General features: G+C 37.6%; 1 pseudogene; it reads right to left on the reverse strand.

The window, feature by feature from the left end:
• Window positions 1-1,698: 1,698 nt before the first annotated feature.
• Window positions 1,699-2,693, reverse strand: LOC105743604 (annotated as a pseudogene).
• Window positions 2,694-8,949: the final 6,256 nt, after the last annotated feature.

Below are 8,949 nucleotides of genomic sequence, written 5' to 3' on the forward strand. Positions count from 1 at the left end.
CTTTAAATGCAATTTATTTCTCTTTCTTAGTCTCTCTCCTTTCCTCCCTCACTCCCTCCATTTCTTACCTTCCTTCCTTTCTCCTTCCTTCCTTCCTTCCTTCCTTCCTTCCTTCCTTCCTTCCTTCCTTTCTTCTTGCCCTGTTGCCTTCTCCCATTTCTCTTTGTCAAGGCTGTGGCACTGCTGCAGTTGGACACAAATCATTGCCCAAAGATTGATGCGCATGGAGCTAGGTCCTTGATGTGGTGATATACAGACAGTAGAATAACTGTGGAGAGGCAGCATGCAAGGTCATGAGGACACAGGGACTCAACTTCAATAGAGGGATTAGTTCTCCCAGAGTATGTCTGTTTTCATGGAAATGGGTTAGTCCTGGATAGAGTAGATTTGTATGAAAGAATGAGCCAGATCCTTTCACCATCTCTTGTTTCTGGTCTCATCTCATTATCTCTTGGTTTGCATGTATCCACTTCCTCATCTATTTCTTTCTCATATTTTTAATTAGCCAGGGATATGTTATCAAGATGCTGGTAGATCTTCCAGCTTCCAGAACTGTGAGCCAATAAATCTATTTGTTTTATAAAACATTCAGAATTAAGTACTTTGTTATAGGCAATATAAAACAGAGACATTAAAATTTAACTCTAATGTCCTTCTCTCTCTCTTTACCACAGTACTTTCCTACTGTTACTGTTGTTTTCCCAGTCTCTTAAGATATCAGGAATATTAGTTAGATTTTTATCCTATAACCTGCCTATCCTAGGTGAGTTCATTTGGCAACCTCCATATGTAAATGTTAGTGAGACTGACCCATCATGGTAAGGACGAAAAGGGGTGAGCCAAATTATGCTCTGCGGCACCTTTGTGACAGGCACAGAATGATGGAATGGGTGTGTCCAACTGTGAGGTGAAATTGGACATGAAGTGAAAATGTTTTCTTAATGTGTTAGAACAATGTCAGAAAATACAACACAAGATCATTAAAATTCATTAAACGAATATTTCCAGAGTATCTACAATAAGCTATTCATTGCTTTGGCATTAAAAATTATGGATATCTAACCCTTCTTTCCTGAAACTTATCTTCTATACTTTTAGTGAAGATATGTAGTAGATTGTATCACATACAAATATAAATTCTATGGTCGTAATTTATTTGCTCAGAAATATACATGATACAGTGAGAGAGGAGACTGTAGGCACACTGATCTAATGAGAGAGGAAACTCCATCTTAATTGAAGTAAAATCTGAACTATGAGCAGGAATATACCAGATAAAAGGAGCAGTGAACACCACAAACATGAGCAGCATGTGTAATGAATGACTTTCACCTTTTGACATATTTGTGGAACCACTGAAATGTTTAAGAAGTGATGTCAAGTTGTTATGCTTAATAAAATATGTCATATTCACTATATCAGAGAAAGAATCAGAAATGTGCTCTAAGACTCCAATTTTTTTTAATGAGTTGTATTTTGAGTAACCTTGTGGTCATTCTTTTAAGATTGTGACCCATAGTGTATTGAACATAGTTTGTTTTATTTGGTTTTGAAATTTTGGTCTTTTTTTTTTCCTTAAGAGTAAGAAGAATGCTTTTTAAAAATTTTCCTTGTTAATACCTACCTGTTTTACATTAAAATAAAAATGTTTAATTAAGCATGCCTGTGGAATGAAGGATAACAGCATCTTTTTTTTTTTTTCTTAGAAATTGTTTTATTTTTCATAAGCCTCATTCCCACTTTGCTGAAGCGTTGGCAGAACAGCTCAAGACCACTTGGTGGTGGTTTCTACCCACTCAGTGGCCTGTGCGGTGGGGGCTGCAGACCAATCTTCTGTGACCGGTTGAGCACTCCAGTCTTCAGTAGGAAACTGCTGAATGGTCCCAGAGGGCACCTGCACACCCTCGGACCACTCTGCGACCTCAGGCTGAGCAGCAGTGAACTCCGGCGCTGGTGAAATCCATTCTCCCTGAAATTCCTCCTTGGTCACAGCCTTTTCAGCAGCAGCCTGCTTTTCTTTTTCAACCTCTTCAGGATCCCGGTAGAAGTAGAGAACAGGCATGACTTCCCACTGGTGTTCACGGGAGATGGTGCCACGCATGCGCAGCACTTCCCGGGCCAGCATCCACCACATCAGACCCATAGAGTGAGCTCCCTTATTGTTGCATGGGATGGCAATGTCCCATAGCGCAGAGGAGAATCTGTGTTACACAAAGCAATGGTTGGCAGATTTAAGTAAGATGCCTCCATTAGGGGCTGGTGGTCAGCCCTGGGGTCCGTAACCACCAGAAGACGTGGCTCTCGGAAGGCTGCCTGGATCTGGTTAGTGAAGGTTTAGGAGTGAAGTGGCCAGCGATAGGAATAACTCCAGTGGCAGCAGCCTGCTGGCCAGTGTTCCTAGAGGATATGATGCTGACGTCAGCAGGGTTTTCAATGGCCACTATGGCTGGAGCTACCAGGAGGAGCTTCTCCCAAGTCCGCTTTAGATTTTTGATATAGATTCCATCACTTTTCCTTTTATAGATGTACTGTTCCATCTGGAAATCCAGGTTGGCGCCACCTAAGTGGGTTCCTGCAGCAAGGAACTTGAGGACGTCCTCCTCCTTCATTTGCAGGACATCAAGGGCTCCGGACATTGTGAAGTTTCCCTTTAAGTTATGATGGGAATCAGGAACAACACCGTATGGACCCTGCCGGGGAGCACGGAAAGTGATAACAGCATCTTAATGCAGTGTTAGGGCTTGCGCAAATATCTTGAGAACTCCTAACACTCAACAACAACAGAATATCAGAATGTAGCATAGTGAAAAAATATTCAGAAGAATGTTGGGACACAGACCTTGAAGCATTTCAAGAAAGAGGTTCCCATTATGATCAATGGAAGGACTAAAGAATATTAATTGCATTTAATTGTATGAGTTAACTATATTTATTGGGATCCTTAGAAAGAGTTCATTCAGTAGAGATTGGAAGAAGAAAGTCTGACATAAGCACTTAGAGCAGTGTGTGTGAGTGAGGAGATACAGATTAGGTCTTCTGAATATTTTATTTTCAAGGGGACAGTAATCAAATGCCTGGTGTGGAGTTAGTAGCATCTAGAAAATTATAACTTTTTTTTAAGTTGTACTGTAAAAGTTGAACAATTTAAGAAGCAACAAGTAGGGCTGGCCTAATAGATCAGCCAACTAAAGCACCTCCTTAGGCAGAGTGCAGGGGCCAGTGCTCGATTCCCAGCATGCCATGCTAGTCCCACCCCTGGGGCATGCTGAGATGGCCATTGAGACTGGGCATGGTGTCGCTTGCCTTTATTCCCAGCTCCTGGGAGGCTGAACACAGGCAGATCACTATGAGTCTGATCTGTGTAGTGAGACCCTGTAAACCCTGTACTAAATACATTTTTTAAAAAGATAAGAAACTAGAAGTACAATATATAGAAAGAAAATTAACAAGAAAAGAGAATAATTTTTTAATTGTGGTCTCCATAAGTGAAAGGGAACAGAATCCAAAAGATACTTTCTAGGGCTTTTAGGAAAACCAGTAGAAGATTAGATAACACAGATGGGTAGGTTCATTCAGAGCAAAAGTTGGGAAAGTGTGCTCAGTTAAAAGCAAGGCTAAGGGATTTAGTTCTGCAAGAGAATTGTTGAAATGGATGAACACAAAGTCTAAGTAAAATATGGGAAGGGTCAAAGGACCACCAGTGTAGGTGGTTTCTATTTTTTGAAGACCAATATTGAAAAGTATTCAAGGTGTTTTCGGTGTAAAATGGTTGATTATTAGTCTTTTAGTTATTCTATATGTTGACAAGAACCAAAGAGTGATGTAAGAGTAATTAAAGTAGAGAAAGAGAATGTCACTGAAGGTGAGTAATTTGAAATTCTGAAAGGTCATTAGAAAAGAAACTAATCCCGTGGGGATATTCAAGTGATCAAGATAATAACAAGATGGGACATACAGATTTCTGCGGAATTCTGCAAGCTATGAAACAAAATTCTTAATACATGAAAGTGACATAAAGATTCATAAAGGAGTGCAACATTCACCAGTGTGAATTTTACAAGGGAGGCTAGTGCTGTGGATGAATACTACAGAGTTCCAATTGGCTTTATTTCCTTAAGATAGAAAAAATGACTTTGCAGAGGCACTGATAGGAGGAGGAAGAGCAGAGACGGCACATTTGAGCTGCAAGATCAGTAAGGAATGAAAACATCAGCACCTTGAAAGACTCCAGTGAATGGGATTTGGAGGGCAAAACCCATTTCCTTTCAGCCCAAGGTTGAAGGAGCACCTTATGGGTATGCATGGGGCCTCTAGGAGTCACAGTACTTCTGGAGCCCACAATTTGAGACGTCTCATTAAAAAGATCAGAGCCAGGTCAATGATGTATTGTACTAAATTTCAGGAACTACAGTGAAGGAAATGGTCCATAAGAAAAGGTTCAGTGGTAAAGAAAAAGGTTAAAGGTAGGGGAAGTAACAGCTCATAGCTTAGATGTGGACTAACAAAAACAAAAGGGGAGTATGGGAGAATGGATCAGGGCTCAGATGTCATTTTAAAGTCCATACTCTACACTGAGCAGCTACATGAACAGCCACTAGTCCAACTGCCAAAGCCTCATGAGCTCAGAGGATGAAAAAGATGACTTACACAAAATGATTCATTAAATAAACAGTCATATACAGATGTCTATAATTATTGAAATATCTGAATCAAACTTAAAAAGAATTAGTTATCAGTCACTGACCTTCTCAGACCAAAAAGCTACAACTCTTGTTGCATAGGTCCTGCTTTACCTTGGTCTTAACCATCCAGTAGAAAAGTATGAAGTCAAAACATAAGAAATAAAGCCATGCTGTTAAGTTGAGCTGTGGGGGACTCAGGTCAATAATTTCTGACATTGCCAGTTAAACAGAAGACCCAATGCTATTATGGGCTACTGGACTCTTTTAGAATATTTTGCTGAGTTTACACACCTATAATATTCAATAACGGAACTTAGAAAAAATGGGGTATACCAATGAATGTCCATTTTGTATCTGTGTATTCAAAGAGGTTGGGATAGATATATAGTTGCATTCTCTTAATGAATAGAATGATTTGTTCTAATGGGGTTTGTAAATAGGATCACAAGTCTGCATCTTGTACAGCAATTAACCACTAAGAAGAATATATGCAGTGTATTATTTGTTGAAACTATACTTCCGATTTGATTTGAAACTGTCTCATTGTTATCTGTTTATCAATAAAACTTTGAAAAATAAAAAATAAAAAAAGAATTAGTTATCAGTTAAGATCTCATTCTTTCCTCTTCTAAAGCTATAAACATAATTCCCATGGTCACTAGAATAATTAATGATACCAAAAAATATATGATGATATAATGATATGATGTAAGACTTTAAAAATCTAATTTTGTTCCATTATTTTCTAGATTCTTCATTTTATAATTTGAATTCATAAGGAACTTAATTATATCATTTTTCCTTATTCTAATTTCTTCTAATTCCAACAGTTGAAATATTGTTTATAACACCATTTGGCATCTTTATTTTGAATAGCAAAAAACGTAAGTTGTAAGATTTTTTTAAAGTGTCAAATTAAGCATGTTGCACAGCCATGAATAATCTGAAAACATGTATCACTTAAAGGTTTCCTTCAGATATTGACTTTTTATTCATTACATAGTTAATGTGTATTGTCTATTAGATCTTTCCTAAATACTACATACTTTACAGGTATCACTTCTAAACTTCATTGCAAGCTGGAGAAGCAGGCTTTATAAATGTCATCTCATCAATGAAACAGTCAAGACTTGGAGAGATTAGAAAACCTATCTGAGGTCTCTAACTTACATAATAATTGTACCAGTTTAACCTAAATCTATCTGATTTCAATGTGTATACTGATTCCTATCATGTTTCCTGTGTTATTATAATCACCTCTTTTTTATGTATTTGGTACAGTATCTCACTATGCATCTTGGGTTCTAGTGATCCTGTTTTCAGCCTCCATAGTGCTGGGATTATGGGCATGCACCACCATACCAGGTCTCAGTGGCCAGCTCAGCACTCCCAGGGGCAGGGCCGGTATGGTCTGTGGTGTCAGGGATTGAACCTCAGTCCCTGTGCTTGCCTAAGAAGGCACTTAGTCCACTGAGCTATCTTGCTGGCCCTAATACTCAATTTTTCTAGTGGGACATGATCTGAAGAAATCTAGGGACAGGTTGTAGCTCCCTAAATATTTCCTACAGACTTATATCAGTTCTGACCTATTAAGACTCATTTAGGGGCTGGGGAGATAGCTCAGGCTCTAAACTCCTGCCTGCAAGGGCAAGGACCAGATTGCATCTCCAGTACCACATGCCTTGCTTGCCCTAGAACCACAGGCACACTGTACCAGCCACTGAAACCAGGAGTGGGGGTGCAAGCCTGTAATCCCAATGCTGGGGAAGGTGAGACAGGCAGATCACTAGGAGTCCGAGCTGCATAGCAAGACCCTGTACCAAATAAATAAATAGATATTTTTTAAAAAAGAGTCATTAGGTTGCTGTTTTTATTTTACTATTAAGTAACTTCTAGAAAATTATTAAATAGACTAAAGTCACACCTTACAAAAAATTGTTCATTGAATCTCTTGTTTTGTAAAAATAGGTATCAGAGATCATGTATATTTAATATATGAATAGAACTGTGGGATGGGGGTTTAGTTCAGCAGCACAGCTCCTGCCTGGCAAGTGTGAGGTTCTGAGTTTGAGTCATGACACACACACACAAAAAAAAGAACTGGGGACTGGGGTACAAAAGCAATTTTGAAAAATTGTATCCTTCATGGGACATTGCAGTGAAAACTATTGATTTGTACATAAGTTCTTGATGTTGTGAAACACAAAAGTTTAAAGTATCAGAAATTATATATATATAGATAGAAATTATTTATAAACAAAAGTTTTCTTCATAATTTCATTCACTATTAATCTTCCTTTACCACCATTGTAAATAAAAACAACATTACAGCCAGGCATGTAATTTTTTCTGCCACAAAAGATGACAAAATATTGCCAATCATATTGATTTTCCCTATGTTGAAGACAACAAGTGTACCTTCCACTGTACCTGTTAAATGAATAATTTTCCAAATAATTTTGCTTGTTATATACATTTTTAAAAGAGTAGGAAACTTCATTGGTGAAAAGAAATGGGGAATCCCGAATGTGTTGTCAATAATTAATTTTTATAGGAAATGATTTTTCACTCATTGACAGGAATGAACATTAAAACAAAATGGCGTTCATCTCCTTTTATTGTTCCATTGTCACTCAGAATCTATGTATGCTCTTTCAATGTAAGCTAATTGCCTACAATTGTATGCATGGAAAGCCAGGAGCTCTCAAGGCCAAAACAGATTCAATTCATCTATGAAGACAAATAAGATGAATTATTTCAGAATTACTGTTGGTATTAAGTTATAGGATTAGCCTTTTATTAGCTTACCACACATTTATAAAACTGACAATTTGTGGAAATTAATTATCTGGGGTAAGTACAATATCTCCAAAAGAAGGTTATGAATATGTATGTATTTGTCTGTGTTTATGTAAGGTGTGTGCAAAAAGAGATGTCCTTATCCAGTTGGGGGAGGTTAAACAAGGTCTTCTGCTAAACTCATGCCCTGCCACAGAACTGCACCCCAAATCTGCCTTTATCTGTTTTATTGCCCATCAACATTCTGCTATCTCAAAGCTTCCTCACTAAAATCTCACAAAAGTGATGGTGTACCTCTTAATCCAGTTTTAAGTAAATAAATGTGGATATTCAAGGACTGTGATGCCGAATTTTTTAGAGCTTTCAATGATACAAATAGCCTGCTGTGGCACGTGTGCTATGAGCTCACTGCTATGGCTTCAGGTGATTGTAAACCCTGAAAATCTGAGCTATTATTTAACTTTAGACCTGTCTTCCTCAAATGAAATGCATCTTGGTTTAATATTACATAAGGAAATTAAGAATCACAAGTTAACACAAACACCATAAATATATCCTACTTCCTCCTCTTCTTAGTCTGTTCCCCCTAAATAACAGATGATATAAATATATTTGTTCTATTTTTTCACAAAATAAAATTTAGAGCCCCTGTGGGAAAATACTAAAATAAAAATAATTAACATTTCATAATAATCTACACATTGCTTTACCCAAATTATCTATGTTTTGACATTAATTAATCGTAAATTTATTTCTTGTAGTGTATATCATTATTCATGATTTTTTAAAAAATAAGGTAAAATTTTTAGAGAAATTAGAATGTATTTTTACCAGGCCTCCAGGTTTGGGGCTCAAAGTTTCATTTGCAAGTGATTGCCTCTGTTTGTGACACCAGGGCAAGCTTTTTCCTGCTAGTTTCTTCACTTGAAAAACAGGAAAATAGCATTGACCCCATGGAGTTCTCTGTCTGAGGAAGGAGTAGCTGTTCTCAATTGGGATGCCAAGAAAAGCTCTTGATCTAAAGTGTTTAAGACCAGAACATCAGGGTCATGCTCTGCATGGTGCGTTAATGCCGGACAACCATGAGATCTGACCAAAGACTTTTCTCACCTAATAGAAAACAGACTTCTCCCACAAAGCATGGAGGAGAAAATGTGCCCTGTCTAAACAGCCTGTACAACACACAAGAAATAAAGGCAGTTCTTAGAGATTTCTGTAAGCCCCAGCCACACTTTTAGAGTAATAACTAACTCTTGACTCCCTGTGATATATTATGGCCCCTTTTCATTGTAATATGAAGGAAAAACATAAGTATAATTTGAGATTACCTGTCACCGTTCAGTGTCCATTGTCTTTCCCTTTAGAATAATACTATAACTAGTTTGTCACATACTATGGCTAACAACCAATTATTTTGGGGAAGTATAGAGACAAAAAAAAAATCATTGAAGACTGTTAAGACATTATG

This window comes from Octodon degus, unplaced genomic scaffold (assembly GCF_000260255.1).
Source record: "Octodon degus isolate 3935 unplaced genomic scaffold, OctDeg1.0 scaffold00139, whole genome shotgun sequence".
In the NCBI taxonomy this organism is placed as follows: Eukaryota; Metazoa; Chordata; class Mammalia; order Rodentia; family Octodontidae; genus Octodon; species Octodon degus.